Genomic DNA, 17,540 nt, shown 5'->3' on the forward strand with positions numbered 1-17,540 from the left:
TTTCTTCATCCATTCATCTGTTGGTAGACAACCGTTAGTATCCATCATTTTGTTACTATGAATGGTGCTATTATTAATTAATATGCAAACGCCTGTTCTTGTCCCTGCTTCAGTTTTCTTAGGTACACAACCCAAAGTGGTATTGCTGATCATATGGTAATTTTTAATTCTTTTGAGGAAGGAACCACTATACTATTTTCAAAAGCAGCCGCACCATTTTGCATTTGTACTATCCTATGAGCAATGCACAGGTATTCCAATTTTTCCACATACTTGTCAACACTTGTTTTATGATTTTTTTTAAATTGGGGCACCTGGGTGCCTCAGTGGGTTAAAGCCTCTGCCTTCGGCCCAGGTCATGATCCCAGAGTCCTGGGATTGAGCCCCACATCGGGCTCTCTGCTCCGTGGGGAGTCTGCTTCCTCCTCTCTCTCTCTGCCTGCCTCTTTGCCTACTTGTGATCTCTGTCTGTCAAATAAATAAATAAAATCTTTAAAAAACATTATAGCCTTTCTAGTAGCCATTCTAGCCATTACCATGAGGTATCTCATTATGGTTTTGGTTTGCATTTTCCTAATATTTGTGATGCTGATCATTTTTTCATGTGCTTATTGGCAATTTAAATCTTTTTTGAAGAAATATCTTTGCCCATTTTTAAGTTGGGTTGTTTATTTGTTGTTGGAGTTTTTGTATAATCTAGATCTCAATCTCTCATCAGTTATACAATTTGCAAACATTTTCTCCCATTCTGTGAGTTGTGCTTTCACTCTCATGATTGTATCTTTGGACACAAACGTTTTAAATTTTGATGAAGTCTAATTAATCTACTTTTTTGTTGCCTGTGCTTTTTAAAAAACAGATTTTTATGGGGCACCTGGGTGGTTCAGTGGTTACGCATCTGCCTTCAGCTCGGGTCATGATCCCGGGATCTTGGGATTGAGCCCTGCCTGCATTGGGTTCCCTGCTCAGCAGGAAGCCTGCTTCTCCCTCTCCCATTGTGCTCTCTCTCTTGCTTGTGCTCTCTCTCTCTGTCAAATAAATAAAATCTTTTAAAAAATGAAAATAAAAAAGATTTTATTTACTTACTCATTTTAGAGAGAAAGTTTGCATACATGAGTGGGGAGAGGGGCAGAGGGAGAGGGAGAGGCAGAGAATCTCAAGAAGACTCTATGCTGAGCGTGAGCCCAATGCAGGGCTTGATCTCATGACCCTGAGATCACGACCTGACCTGAAACCAAGAGTCAGACACTCAACCAACTGAGCCACCCACTTGCCCCACTGTTGCCTGTGCTCTTATGTCATGTCCAGGAATCATTGCTAAATCCAGTGTTACAAAGGTTTTGCCGTTTGTAGTCTTTTGAGTTTTATAGTGTTAGCTCTTACTTTTATTTTATTTAAGTTTTTATTTAAATTCCAGTTAGGTAACATACAGTGTAATATTAGTTTCAGATGTACAATTAGTGATTCAGTACTTCCATACATCACCAGGTGATTATCACAAGTGCACTCCTTAAACTCCATCACCTGGTGGAGAGAGATGGGTGGGGGGTGGCTAGATGGGTGATGGATATTAAAGAGGGCACTTGTTGTGATGAATACTGAGTGGTGTACATAAGTGATGAATCACTGAATTCTACTCCAGAAATGAATATTGCACTATATGTTAACTAAAAAAAACCTTAAATTTAAAAAAAAATTAGGAAGTGGGCAAAAACAAAAACAAGAACAAAAACAAAAAATCACCTCTTCTACCCATCTCCCACCTACCTCCCTTCTGGTGACCATCAGTTTGTTCTTTATAGTTAAGTGTTTGTTTCTTGGTTTTCCTCTTTTCTTCCCCTCTGCTATTACTCAGCCATAAAAAGGAATGAAATCTTTTTTTTTTCCCAAGAAATTTTTTTAAGATATTTTTTTTTATTTGACAGAGAACAACACAGCGAGAGAGGAAATACAACACGGGGAGTGGGAGAGGGAGAAGCAGGCTTCTGGCTGAGCAGGGAGCCCGATGTGGGGCTTGATCCCAGGACCCTGGGACCATGACCTAAGCCAAAGAAAGACACCCAATGACTGAGCCACCCAGGCACCCCCAAAAGGAATGAAATCTTGCCATTTGCAATGATGTGGATGGATCTAGAGGGTATTATGCTAAGTGGAATAAGTCATTCAGACAAAGACAAATACCGTATGATTTCACTCATGTGGAATTTAAGAAACAAGAAGCTCTTACCTTTAGTTCTTTGACCCACTTTGAGTTAATTTTTGTATGTGGGGTAAGATAAGGGATTAACTTCATTCTTTTGCATGTAGATATATGGTTTGCCAGCACCATTTTGTTGAAAAAAACATTCTTTTTTCATGGCACCATTATTAAAAATCATCTGACCATGTAAGCAAGGGTTTATTTCTGGACAATTGTATTCCAGTATTCTTTTTTTTTTTAAGATTTTATTTATTTATTTGACAGGCAGAGATCACAAGTAGGCAGGCAGAGAGAGAGGAGGAAGCAGGCTCCCTGCTGAGCAGAGAGCCCGATGCGGGGCTCGATCCCAGGACCCTGGGATCACGACCCGAGCCGAAGGCAGAGGCTTTAACCCACTGAGCCACCCAGGAGCCCCGTATTCCAATATTCTGTGTGTGTTTTTATGCCACTACTATACTGTTTTGATTCCTAAAAATTTGTAGTAAGTTTTGAAATATTCCTAAGTATTAATATTTTTGATGCTATTATACATGAAATTGTTTTAATTTTGTTTTCATGTTTGTTATTAGTGTAGTTAATGGAAATGAAACTGATTTTTGTACTTTTTCCCTACTACTTTGTTGAACTCATTTTCTAACTAAAAGTGTGTGTGTTTGTGTGTATTTCTTGGGGTTTTCTATATAGAAGATCATGTCCTCTGTGAATATAGTTTTACTTCTTCCTTTTCAATTAGGGCACCTTTTATTTCATTTTCTTGCCTAAATGTCCTGGATGGGATTTCCAGAACCATGCTGAGCAGAAGTGATGAGAGGGAACGTTGTTGGCTTGTTCCTGATGTTTAGGGAGGAAGCTTTCAATCTTTGACTATTAAGCATGATGCTAACTGTGGGTTTTCACAGGTGACTTTTATTGGCCTGAAAAATTCCCTTCTATTCCTAAGTGGTTGAGTATTTTCGTTCATGACAGGATGTTGGAGTTTTTCAAGTGAATTCTGCATTTATGGAGGTGGTCATGAGGCTTTTCCCCCCTTTCATTCTATTAATGACGTATAACATTATTTTCATATGCTGAACCACTCTTGCACTCCTGAAATAAAATCCCCATTGGTCATGGTGTATCATCACTTAAATGTGTTGCTGAGTTTGGTGTGTTAGTCTCTTGTTGACTTTGCATATATATTTATAAGGGATACTTGTCTTTAGTTGTCCTTTCTTGTTATATCTTTGTTGGGCTTTTGTATCAGCATAATACTGGCCTTCTAAAATGAGTTGGGAAGCGTTCTTCCTCCTGTTTCTTGGAAGTGTTTGAGAAGGATGGGGCTAATTTCTCTTGATGTTTTACAGAATTCCTCAGTGAAGCCATCTGGTTCTCAGCTTTCCTTCGTTGGAAGACTATTAAAAAATAGACTCTTTCATTATCGTATTAAGTCCATGATTTACATTAAGGTTCACTCTTGGTCTTGTGTTTTCTGTGGAATGTAACATGTATCTACCCTTAATCATAAAAAAAGAATAGTTTCATAACTCTGAAATCCTCTGTGGTTTGCCTACGCATCATTCCCTCCCTGCTATCCCTGGAAAACCAATGATTTTTTTTTTTTTTTACTGTTTCCATAGTTTTGTTTTTGCAGAATGTAATATAATTGGAATTGTACAGTATTGAGCCTTTTCATATTGTTCTTTCACTTAGAAAAATGCATTTCAGTTTCCTATGGATATTTAATGGTTTGATAGCTCATTTCTGTTTCAGGGCTGAGTAATATTCAACTGTTTGGACATATCACAGTTTATTTACTCACCTATTGAAGGACATCCTGGTTACTTCCATGTAATTTTGAACAAAGCTGGAGGTTTTTGTGTATATGTATAGATACAGATTTTCAACTCACTTGGATAAATAAAAGGGAGCACAATTGCTGGATTATATAGTAAGGTTTAGTTTTCCTTGAAACTGCCAAACTGTTTTCCAAAGTGGATGCACCATTTTGCATTCCCACCTGCTATGATTGAGCCTTTTTGTTGCTCACTCCACATCTTCACCAGCATTTGTTGTCAGTGTTTTCAATTTTTGCCCTTTTAACAGGTCTGGAGCAGTCTCTTGTTTTAATTTTCATTTCTCTGATGACTTATGTGGAGCATCTTTTCCTATGTTTGCCATCTGTTTATCTCCTCTGGTGAGGTGACTGCTCAGATCTTTTGCTAATTTTTTAAATAGGCTTTAAATTCTTTATATATTTGGGATAAGTCTTTTTACCAGACATATTTTTTTCAAACATTTTCTCCCAGTTTTGCTGTCTTCTCATTCTCTCGGCATTGTGTTTTGTAGAATAGAAGTTTTTAATTGTGATGAAATCTAGCTTATCAGTTATTTCTCTTATGGACCATGCCTTTGGTGTTGTGTCTTAAAAGTCATTGCAAACTCAGGGTTGTCTAGGGTTTCTACATTATCTTCTAAGAGTTTTATAGTTTTGAGTCTTAAAAATAGGCCTGTAATCCATTTTGAGTTAATTTTTGTGAAGGGTGTAAGGTCAGTATCTAGATTCATTTTTTTTTTTTCATGTGGATGCGTTGTTCCAGCACCACTATTTACTACAGTAAATCCTAAGGTCTGTATTCCCTCTGCTTCTGTCTTCTGGAAGGGACTGTAGAGATTTGGTGTAATTTCTTCCTTAAATGTTTGGCAGAATTCAGCAAACCCATCAATTAACCCACAGGGACCCAGTGCTTTCTATTTTGGAAGACCACTGATTACTAATTCTAATTCTTTATTAGACATCATCCTATTCAGATGGTCTGTCTCTTCTTGTGTGAATTTTGATAGATCATGTCTTTCAAGAAGTTGGTCTCTTTGATCTAGGTCATCAAATTTGTGAGCATATAAGTGTTCACAATATTATTCTTTCATCATTTGATGTCCACAGTAGTGATACCCCTTCTTCCATTTCCTATATTTGTAGCTTCTTTTTTCCTAGTCTGATTAGAGGCTTATCAATTTTATTGATCTTTTCAAAGAAGCAACTTTTGGTTTTGTCGATTTTCTCTATTGATTTGTTTCCAGTTTCATTGGTTCTGCTTTATTTTTTATTACTTCCTTTTTTCTTATTTTGGATTTAATTTTCTCTTAAAAAAAAAAAAGTTTCCTAGAGTGGAATCTTAGGTTATTGGTTTCAGGCTTTCTTTCTTTTTTTTTTTCCCTCCAATATGCAGTCAGTGGTGTTCATTTCCCTTTAAGCACTGCTTTAGTACATCCCACTAAGTTTGGTAATTTGTATTTTAGTTTTCATTTAGTTCAAATTTTTTAAATTTCTGTTGAAATTTCTTCTTTGACCCTTATGCTATTTAGAAGCATGTTGTTTAATCTGTAAGTATTTTGGGATTTTCTGCCTTTTATTTTTTTTTAAATATTTTATTTATTTATTTGACAGACAGAGGTCACAAGTGGGCAGAGAGGCAGGCAGAGAGAGAGAGAGGAGGGGAAGCAGGCTCCCTGCTGAGCAGACAGCCCGATGCGGGGCTCGATCCCAGGACCCTGGGATCACGACCTGAGCTGAAGGCAGAGGCTTTAACCCACTGAGCCACCCAGGCACCACGATTTTCTGCCTTTTATTCTGTTATTGACTGCTAGCTTAATTTCATTATGTTCTGAGAGCATACATTGAATGATTCCTATTCTTTTAAATGTGTTAATATGTTCTGGGCACCAGAATGTGGTTGATCTTGGTAAATGCTCCATGCGAGCTGCAGAAGGATGTTGGCTGGATGTTGGTGGATGAAGCCGTCTACTATTGCCAACTATACGCAATTGATTGATAGAGTTGTTGAGTCCAGCTGTGTCCTTACTGATTTTCTGCCTGTTGGATCTCTCCATTTCTGAGAGACAGGTGTTCAAGTCTCCAACTATGGTAGTAGATTTCTTAATTTCTCCCTGCAGTTCTACCAGCTTTTGCCTCACATGGTCAGACACCCTGCTGTTAGGGTACGACACGTTAAGGATTGTCATATTCTTGGGGAACTGATCCCTTTATCCTTATATAAGACCCATATTTATCCCTATAAGTTTCTGTGCTATGACGTTTGCCCTGAGATTAATACAGCTACTCCCACTTTCTTTGGATTAGTTTTAGGATGGCATATCTTTCTCCATTCCTTTGCTTTTAATTTATATGTGTCTGTATATTTAAAAGGGGCTTCTTGCAGACAACATACAGTAAGGTCTTTCTTATTGATCCACTCACACAGTCAAGTCTCTTAATTGGTATATTTAGACCACTGACTAAGTGATTATTGATGTAGTTGGATTAATATTTACCATGTTTGGTACAGTTTTCTATTTGTTGCCCTTTTTTCTTTGTTTTTCATTTTTTCTTCCACGTGTTTTCTGCGTTGCTTGGTTTTAATTGAATATGTTTTATTATCCCATTTTCTCTCCTTTTTCAACATATTAGTTATACATTTTTAAAACCTTTTTTAGTTATTGCCCTAGTGTTTGCAAAGTATATTTACAACTAATGTAAGTCCACTTTCAAATAACACCATACTACTTCTAAGGGAGTGTGTGTACCTTATAACAAAAATTCCCAACTCTTACCTCCTGTTCTCATTGTAACTTCCATGTAACATTGCTGTCTTTCATCTCACACGTGAGCTGTAATTGCTGAACATTGTTGCTGTTACCATTATGGAAGAAATGCCTGTTAGATCAGTTAAGAATAAGAACAATAGAAGTTTTATTTTACCTCCTCTTATTCCATTTGTAATGCTTTTTTTTCTTTGTATAGATCTATAGTTCTCTTTATATAGATAGTTCTCATCTGTCATTCCCTTCTCTTCAAAGAACTTCTATGAACATTTCAAGCAGAGTGAGTCTACCGGCAACAATTTCCTTCCATTTTTGTTTGTGTGAGAAAGTCTTCATTTCTCCTTCCCTTTGTTTTCACATTTTTATTGTGGCAAAGTACATAGTATATAAAATTTACTATTTGAGCCATTGTTAAGTGTCTGGATCAGTGGACTGAAGTGTATACATGTTGTTCTTCGGCCCCTACAGACCTGGTCTCTGTCCCCACTGAGCAGGAACCTGCCCCTGTCTGCTCACCCTGGACAGTCTCTTTCTATTTTCTGTCTTTATTGTTTTGTCTACACCAACTGTCTCATGTAAGTGACTTGTATCTTTCATTTTTTTTTTTTGTTTTAAAAATGAAAAGTTTTAGGGATGCCTGGGTGGCTCAGTCAGTTGATTTCAGTTCAAGTCATAATCTCAGGATCATGGGATTGAGCCCCACATCAGGCTCTATGCTTGGTATGAAGTCTGCTTGAAAGTCCTCTCCCTCTCCCTCTGTTCTTCCCCCCTCTAAAGCATGCTCTTTCTATCTCTAAAACAAATAAATAAAATCTTTTTTAAAAAGTGAAGCTTTAATTCCCCCCTTTATTTTTTAATTTTTTAAAAAGATTTTATTTATTTCACAGAGTGAGACACAGCAAGAAAGGGAACACAAACAGGGGGAGTGGGAGAAGGAGAAGGAGGCTTCTCGCTGAGCAGGGGGCCTGATGCGGGTCTCGATCCTAGGGCCCTGGGATCATGACCTGAGTTGAAGGCAGATGCTTAACGATGAGCCGCCCAGGCACCCCTTCCCCCTCCTTTTATTTATTTATTTATTTATTTTTTGGTAAGGATTTTATTTATTTATTTGACAGAGAGAGAGAGCAGTCACAAGTAGGCAGAAAGGCAGGCAGAGAGAGAGGAGGAAACAGGCTCCCGGCTGAGCAGAGAGCCCAATGTGGGACTCGATCCCAGGATCCTGGGATCATGACCTGAGCTGAAGGCAGAGGCTTTAACCCATTGAGCCACCTAGGTGCCCTCCCCGCCTTTTATTTTTATTTTTTAAAGATATTTTATTTATTCATTTGATAGAGATCACAAGTAGGCAGAGAGGCAGACAGAGAGAGAGGAGGGAGCAGGCTCCCAGCTGAGCAGAGAGCAGGACGTGGGGCTTGATCCCAGGACCCTGGGATCATGACCTGAGCTGAAGGCAGAGGCTTTAACCCACTGAGCCACCCAGGCGCCCCGTCTCCCTGCCTTTTAAATGTACATTCTATTACTACTTATTTTTGCAGTTACTATGGGGATTACATTTAACATCCTAAAATTATAACACTGGAATTTGATTTTATAACTACATAACTTCAAATATACAAAAATTCTCCTCATTTACAGATGCAGCCCCACCTCTTTTGGTTGTTGATGTTACAAAATTACATCTTAATACATTGTGTGTAGAAAAAAAATAAACTAAGAATTATTTTAATGCATTATTTTCTTAAATCATAGAAAACAAAATACAGTTATAAACAGTTGTTACATTGATACTAGATTTTATAATTGTCCACGTATTTACCTTTATTGAGAACTTTATTTCTCATTTGGCTTCATGTTCTCTTTCAAACTACCTTCAGCATTCCTTGTGGGGCAGGTTGTGTGGTCCCAAACTCCCTTTCTGTTTATCTGGAAATGTCTTGATAATTCCCTCGCTTTTGGTAGGGGGAACGAGGGGCAGAGGGAGTGGGGGAGAGAGGGTCTCACGTAGACTCCCTGCTGAGCATGCAAGCCTACTCTGGGATTGATCTCACAACCCTGAGTCAGACACTTAAGTGACTGAACCCCCAGGCACCCCACCCTCACTTTTGAAGGACAGTTTTGACAAGTACAGGATTCTGGTTGACAGATTTTCCTCTCATCACTTTAATGTATTGGCTTACTGTCTTCTAGCATCCCAAGTTTCTGAGGGAAATCTCTGAAGTCTTAGTGAGGACTTGATGTGACAAGTTTTCTCTTTTGCTGCCTTCCAGATTTGCTCCGTGTTTCTCTCTTGACAGTTTGATTATGTCCTGATGTGAGTCTTTGAGTTTGTCATGTGTGGAGTGTGCTGAACATCTTGCATGCTTATATCCATGTCTTTCACCATTTTTAGAACACTTTTAGCCATTATTTCTTCAAATAGTCTCTCCTTCCCTTCCTCTCCTGTCCTGGGATACCCTCAGTGTGTGCACTGTCCTTGTTCATGGTGTCACACAGGTCCCTTCAGCTCTGTTCACTTCTGTCCGTCCTCCTTATGTTCCTAAAATTTCAAATTTCAGCACTTCTGTTCTCGAGCACCAATTCTTCTGCCCCGTCAGATCTGCTCTCAAATAGCTCTGGTGACTTTTTCATTCAAATTACTGTAATTTTTATTTATTTTTTATTTTTAAACAGATTTTATTTATTTATTTGAGAGAGAAAGAAAGCACAAGCGGGGATGGGCAGAGGGACAAGCTGACTCCCTGCTGGGCAGAGATCAGGATGTAGGGTTTGATCCCAGGACCCTGAGATCATGACCTGAGCCAAAGTCAGATACTTAATCAAGTGAGCCACACAGACACCCCTCAAATTATTGTAATTTTTAGTTCTGGAATTTCTTTTAGTTTGTTTTTAGTGTTTTTTAATCTCTCTCTCTTTTTAAAAGATTTTATTTATTTATTTGACAGAGATCACAAGGAGGCAGAGAGGCAGGCAGAGAGAGAGGGGGAAGCAGGCTCCCCGCCGAGCAGAGAGCCCAATGTGGGGCTTGATCCCAGGACCCCGGGATCATGACCTGAGCCGAAAGCAGAGGCTTTAACCCACTGAGCCACCCAGGTACCCCGTTTTTTAATCTCTTAATTGGTCTTCCCATTTTGTTCATACACCACATTCTTGACCTTCTCAATATCCTCCTTTAGTTCTTTGAGCATCTTTAACAATGCTGTTTTAAAGTCTTTGTCTAGTAAGTCTGACATCTGTTCTTTGTCCAGGACAGTTTCTGTTGGCTTGTTTTTGTTTGTTTGTTTGTTTGTTTACCTTTGAAAAGGCCATGCTTCCTGTTTCTTTACACGTCTTCTGACTTTTTGATGAATGCTGGACATTGGAAACTAATAATGTGGCAACTCAGGAAATCAGATTCTCCTCTCTACCTCTGGGTTTGCTTTGTAATTGTTTTCTAGGCTGTCTTTTGCTGAGGGTCAGCCTGAGGTGTAAATTTAAGGTCTTCTCAGGTTTTGCCCTCCCTGGGTTAACTGATGACTTTCTCATTTTCCCCACATATGCAACGGCTTCTGCATGTCCTAGTCTTTGATGTTTGGTTCCTGGAAGGGGGAAAAGAGAAAAGTGAGAGGGGGCACATATCAGCCTTTTAACTCTCTAGTGGTTCCTTCAGCAGAAGAGGGAGGTACGGCAACAGTGGCCATCCCCCTCTTCATCTGCATCTCTGTGATCAGAGGCAATGATTAGTGATCAGACCACAGATCCCCAATATTTGGAGGACAGGGTCCTTACTGCAGTGAGGTTCTTATAAGCTGCGTGCAAGCTGCACCTGGAACAAATGCATGACTGTCCGCTGTGAGTCAGGGGTGCGGATGGATAGCTGCTACTGTGCTAAGAGCTGAAATTGCCAAGATTCCGGGCAATTGCCCATGTGACTCTCCAGTAGGCTTTGGAGTTCTGAAGCAGGTACGTCAGACAGATTCTTCTAATGTGGTTGTGCAGGGGTGATACAGACTCTTAGTGCTTCCTGTGTTCATCTTCATGGAAACTTCCTCCCTTTCCCTCACCTGGGAAGGACAGTTTTGCAGGGTACAGAATTCTAGGTTGCTGGGGGCTTCTCCCAACACATTAAATGTTAGGCATCACTCGCTTATTTCTTGCATGGTTTCTGAGGAGGAGTCCAGTGTAATTCTTACGTTCCCTCCTCTTTTGGCAAGCTCTTTTTTTCTGCAGCTTGGATGTCCCATGCTGAGGTATTGTTTCATGTAGGCATTTATCCTGTTTGGGTTTCTCTGAGCATCCTGGATCTGTGCTTTGGTGTCTGACATTAATTTGGGGTAAATTCTCAATCATTATTGCTTCAACTTTAGCTTCTGTTCCTTTCTTTCTCTTTTCTCCTTCAAGCTGTCACCCTGTGCACACATTACATCTTTTGTAGTTGTGTTGGCTCTTCTGTGGCATTGTTTCAGTCTTTTCTGCTCTTTGCTCTTTTCTTCTGGTGTCTCTGTTGGCATATGCTCATGTCCAGAGACTTTATCACCAGCTGAGTCCAGTCTGCTCATGAGTCGGTCACAGGCATTCTCTCTCTCTATCTTGGTATTTGCGATCTCCAGCATTTCCAAAATTCTTTCTTGGATTTTCCATCTCTCTGTTTACATTACCCATCTATTCTTACATGTTGTCAACCTTTTCCAGTTGTGCCTTTAGCAGAGAAATCCTACTTATTTAAAATCCCCACTCTGATTCTCCCAACGTTCCTGCCAGATGTGAGTCTGACTCTGATACTTGCTCTGTCACTTCAGACTGTGTTTTGTCTTTGTGTTATCCCTCGTGGGTTTTATTGAAACCTGGGCATGATGGATTGGGTGAAAGGAACTCCAGTAAATAGCCCTTCAGTGATGTGGTGGTACGTGTGGGAGTGGGGGCAGTGTTCTACCATGTAAGATTAGGTTTCAGTCTTTTTTTTCTTTTTTTTTGGCTGTTCTTATGGTTCAGGTGTATTTATTTTATTTATTTTTTTACTGTGTTATGTTAGTCACCATATAATACATCATTAGTTTTTGATGAGATGTTCCATAATTCATTGTTCGCATAGAACACCCTGTGCTCCATGCAATCTGTGCCCTCCTTAATACTCATCACCGGTTTCACCCATCCCCCACACCCCTCCCTTCTAAAATTTTTGTGATCCTGTTGACCTAGGATCTGACCTTCACAAGTGCCTCTGGGGGTTTTCCCTGCTGCATGTGGGCCAGTATAGCCAGAGGAGGCTGGAACTGGGTGTTTCCCTCCCCACACAGGAAGGAAAAGGGGGTGGAAGTTGGGTATGTGCCTTCCCCCTGGTTGGTTAGACTCTGGTAAAAGCCCTGTAGGTTAGGTCTGGTAAAATAGTTCCTTCCGAAGGCAGGTCTCTTTAGGAAAACAGGGTGCTCTGCATATCTCAAATGGTTATTTTCTCCCTCTCCCTGTCTGGAGCACAAGGGAATTCTTCTCTTCAGTGTCCACCGTGAGTCCCTGCTGGGCCTCTCAGAGGTACACTCACAAAAGCATGGAGCCCCCGATGACTGGGTCCCCAAGAGTTTTTGTCCTTCCGAGTTGTCCACACAGAGCGTCCAGCAACCAGGCAGTTATAGTCTGTTTTCTTGTCTGGCCTTGACTCCCACAATGTCTGAGGGGTTCTGTACCCATAAGTTGTGGATCTCTGTGTCTGCTGGTCTAATTTTTGTGACAGCAGCTTGCCCTGTGACCTCACTTCTCCAGCAGAACTAGGGCTTATTGATTTTCAGTTTAGCTGTTTTTTTGTTGGAGGGACAAAGCAACAATTTCCCAGCATTCTACATGCAAGTTTGGAAGCCAGAATTCCTCTTTCTATTTTTGAAAAAGATTTTATTTATTTATTTATTATCTCCGCCGAGCAGGGAGCCCTATGTTGGACTTGATCCCAGGACCCTGGAATCATGACCTGAGTGAGACAAAGGCAGACACTTAACCAACTGAGCCACCCAGGCGCCCCCTCCATATTTTTAATAGCGCATACACACACACACACACACAACACACAATATCTGGGAAGAAAAAAAGAACATGCAGAGTAGAGCCGAGATTTTATTTTCACCACCGCATTCTACTTAGAATATGTAACTACTAGCAGCTTCTTGTGGATTATATTAGAGATAGTGTATCCTCTATAGGACCATTTGGCTGATTATGTATGTGTTTATACATATATATATGTATGTTTAATAGGCTCTGTGCCCAACATGGGGCTCAAACTCACGATGCCAAGATCAGGAGTTGTGTGCTCTCCAACAAGCCAGCCGGGTGACTTTGTTGCATATTTTTTGTACCAATGGTGTCATAGCATACCCAGTATCTTTTTTTTTTTTTAAGATTTTATTTACTTATTTGTCAGAGAGAGAATGAGCGCATGCATGCACAAGCAGGGGGAGCAGCAGGCAGAGGGAGAAGCAGGCTGTCTGCTGAGTGCGGAGCCAGATGCGGGACTCAATCCTGGGACCCCGGGATCATGACCTGAGCTGAAGGCAGATGCTCAACTGACTGAGCCACCCAGTATCTTATAACTTACTGTTTGTCACTCAACAATGTATCTTGGAGATTCTTCTTTGTAATGGCTGCATAGTATGTCTTTGATGGATAATTTAGATGTTTCCAATTCTATTTTTTGGTCAGTTACGTGCATTGCAGTTTTGTGAACTGTTGTGCAGAGATTTTAATTTCTTTTTATGGTGGTAAAATACCTGTAACCCCAAATTTACCATTTTAATAATTTTTAAATTCAGTGGCATTAAGTACATTCACATTGTACAACCATCACACCAGCCACCTTCAGACCGCTTGCATCTTTCCAAACTGAACCGTGTCCCCATTAAACATGAGCTGCCCATCCTCCCTCAGCCCCTGGCACCCACCATCTACTTTGTCTCTGAATTTGACTGCTTCTGGGTATCTCTAGGTTTTAATTTTTTTAAAGATTTTATTTATTTACTTGAGAGAGAGTGAGAGAGATCATGAGAGGGGAGAGGGTCAGAGGAAGAAGCAGACTCCTTGTGCCCGGAGCCTGACGTGGGACTCGATCCTGGGACTCTGGGATCATGACCTGAGCTGAAGGCAGTTGCCTAACCAACTCAGCCACCCAGGTGCCTCTAGGTTTTAATTATTTTATGTAGATAAAGTTACTGATCTTGTCCTTGGTGGCTGGTCCTTTACTGTGTTGTCTAGGTCAGAGATGATAATAATGGCCTCATTCAGGAGGGTCACCCCTTTGCTTGGATTATCCTGGAGCATGAGAGCTGGAGAGGGAGGTGAGCAGAAGGCAGATGGGGAGCAGCTGCGCTGGACACAGGACCTGGGAAAGTGAGCAGCGCAGGTGACAACATGCTCAGCCTCACCCTATCTTTGAATGGGAAGGGGCTGTGTTCCCTCAAAGGCCCCCCAACTCATTATCCAGTTAGGGCGTGTTGGAGTCAGTGGGATCGGCTCGGGAGAGCAGGACCTTGCCCATGGCGGGTTCAGGGGACCCGCGTAGCTAGGAGTTCCTTCCCAGTTGCCCAGTTTCCTGTACCTGAGCACCCCAAGGCCACCTCATGCAGGACTTTTCCCCACCCCGCTCCAATTACAAAGGTAACTCATGTCTTTCATGCCAAATTCAAATGTTACAGAAAAATGCAAGGCACCTCACCATGGTCTGATCCCCAAAGAAAACCTCAGTGCACAATAAGGCACATATTTTTTTATGTTCTTTCCTATTCAAACACATTTATTCCTGTTAACAACATACACGGGCATGTTTCACTTGCATACACAGTGATCAGTCTACCTCAGTTAAAAAAATAAGTACTGAGAATGTATTCGTTAAAATTTTTATTATAAATAATAAAAAAATAAAATCTTAAAAAAAAAAAAGCAACAGGTGCCTGGGTGGCTCAATTGGTTAAGCGTCTGTCTTTGGCTCAGGTCCTAATTCCGGGGTCCTAGGATTGAGCCCCACATCGGGCTCCCTGCTCAGTGGGGCATCTGCTTCTCCTTCTTTTCCCTCTGCTTGTGCACGCTCTGTCAAATAAATAATAAAAAAAAATCTTAAATTTTTATTGTAGAAGTGTTTCATGAATACATTCAATCAACAATATATGAAGAAAATGACATTTTTTCCCTTGTTCCTCCCTCTCTCCTCTTTCCAGACAGGATAACTTGGATTCCCTCTAATTTGCATTTACACCCACACCCACACACACGTTTGCTTCACAACCGCAGACTTTGAACTGTGCTTACGTCAGTACAAGTGTGACTCGTTTTCTGACTGGCTGTGTGCTTTTTGAGTATGCCGTAATTCAGTGCCCGAGAGTCGCCCAGGAAACTTGTTAGAACACGGTTGCAGAGCGTCGCTCCCAGTCTCGTGCTGGGGCGGGTCATTGCAGCCTGAGGCTGTCTCGAGGTGCCCATGTTGGGAACCAAGCTCTGTCCAACACCGCTGCTTGTACAAATACCCTGTGTGTATTGGGGGTTTTGTAGGGTAATTTGTAGGCCTGGAAATGATGGGTCAAAGGGGACTAGCAGCAACTACTTTTACTGATGTGGCTCTATTTGGGGCTCCCAACAGTGCATATCCTTCTCCCCCAACAGTGTGTGTCCTGTTTGTCCCTCCCTCCTCATCCACGCAAACGTTGTAAAGATTACTTTTATTTTGCCAGTTTGATATGATGTATATTTTAAAATACATACTTAATGGTGTAATTATGAAAGAAGCTGAAAAATGAATTTTTTTGTAAGTAAACTCCTTATTTTGGATTTATGCAAACATGTGACATAGTGCCATATGCCTTTCACCCTGCTCCCCACCATGTTAACATACATGGTTTGTTTCCCAGGATGAAGAAATTAACATTGGTCCATGACTACCAACTAAACTCCAGATTTTTGGGGGAGTTTACCACTTTCTCCACCAACATCCTTTTCAGATCCCACATTGCATTTAGGGGGATTGTCTCCTTAAGCGACTCTGGTCTGTCCATGTCTCCCGTGTCCCAGACAGTTTGAGGAATCCTGGTCGAATGTCCCTCACTTTTTCTCATGATTAGATGGGGGTTATAGGTTTTGGAGGGAAATACCAGGGGTGAAGTGCCTTCATACCAGGTGATCACAGTAGGTGATACACATTGCTGTGCACGTCCTTCAGACGTAAACTGTGCAGTGAGGAGCCCAGACACACATCACAAGAGCAACGGGAAGTACTCATTGCTGGCCCTTACTTCCCAGTGTTCTGCCACCTTGTTTCTGGATGGCTGCTCAGTGTGGCTGGAAGGTGAGTGTCCCACTTCATCTTTCTTCCTTCCTCTCTTCTCCTTTCTTCTTTCTTAAACACAAAAGGAGAAGGCCGTGATTAATTGTGGTGGCAGTGCAGCTGGCACCTAGATGGCAGCTCAAAAAGCACCCAGTGACACGGCCCTTGTGCAGAAGTCCCTGCTAACCTTGGCCTTTTGGTCTTGGCTTTACTTCCTCACTACCTGAGGTGACTGGTCCATCCCAGTGTACCTTGTTATCACATCCGACTCTTCAGGTTGTGAGTGAAAGGAATTCAACTCAAACTGTTTTAGCAAAAGATGGAATTTGCTGCATCAGAAACCTGAGAGCAACTGAGTAAGACTTGATCCTTGGGCTCACCAGGTGTTCCCGTCCTCACCACTTCCCAGCTGTTTGCTGTTGTCAGAGATGTCTGGATCCCTGCTGGCAGCACACCCTGATCTCCTGGCTTCTTAGTCACCCAGCTGAGGGTGACTCTCCCCATGACCACTTCGAGCAAGCCAAAGGAGCAAGCTTCACTGGATGAACCTGGATCATGTCTGCACCCTGGCTTGATGTAATTCCTTGAGAATATACTTCTCAATTACACACAGGCGGAGATCACAAGCCAGCCTGGAGACTAGGAATGATGTTAATTTAAGTCAGACCACATGGGCTGAATAGAGGAAGAGATACTTCTCCTAATGCTCATGTCTTTTCTAGCCTTTCCTTTTTTCCTTCTGGCCTCCAGATGGTTCTGTTCTTCTCCATGTTGTTAACATGATGCTTTCAAAGCACCTGGCTCTGCCTGTAGTCAGTGGTGTACCAAGCTGGGGATGGGGTGGGGAGGTAGGGTGGCCACGGTCCACCAGGTACATCTGTGGAGAATTTAAAAGCAACCACGAGGGACGCCTGGGTGGCTCAGTTGGTTAAGCGGCTGCCTTCGGCTCAGGTCATGATCCCAGCGTCCTGGGATCGAGTCCCACATCGGGCTCCTTGCTCAGCGGGGAGCCTGCTTCTCCCTCTGCCTCTGCCTACCACTCTGTCTGCCTGTGCTCATGCGCGCTCTCTCTCTCTCTCTCTCTAACAAATAAATAAATAAAATCTTTAAAAAAAAAAAAAAAGCAACCACGAAACCAAGATGGAATCTTTTTATTATCACCATATGCTAGTACTTCTGAACAGTGTGATAAAATGCTCCTTGAAAAAAGAAACCCAGATAAGGAACCCTCCAGTGCTAAAAATGTTCTCTAAGAAAATGTCTTAATACGATACTAATTCTCTGTTCACAGATGCTGAGAAACTCAATCTCAGACATGTTTAGGGTTCTCAGGCCTTGTGAGAGTGTGCGGAGGCTTCCTCCTGTGAGTGAGTGTCTCCCTCCCCCACTTCGGGAGTATTTACCTCCTATGAGTGGGCTGTTCCGACCCTGCTTTTCAACCATCCCTGGGGAGCGCTACCCACCCCAGGCCCCAGCTGCCTTCTATCTGGG

The sequence above is a fragment of the Lontra canadensis genome, unplaced genomic scaffold (assembly GCF_010015895.1).
Source record: "Lontra canadensis isolate GAN:19392208 unplaced genomic scaffold, GSC_riverotter_1.0 scaffold31, whole genome shotgun sequence".
NCBI lineage: Eukaryota > Metazoa > Chordata > Mammalia > Carnivora > Mustelidae > Lontra > Lontra canadensis.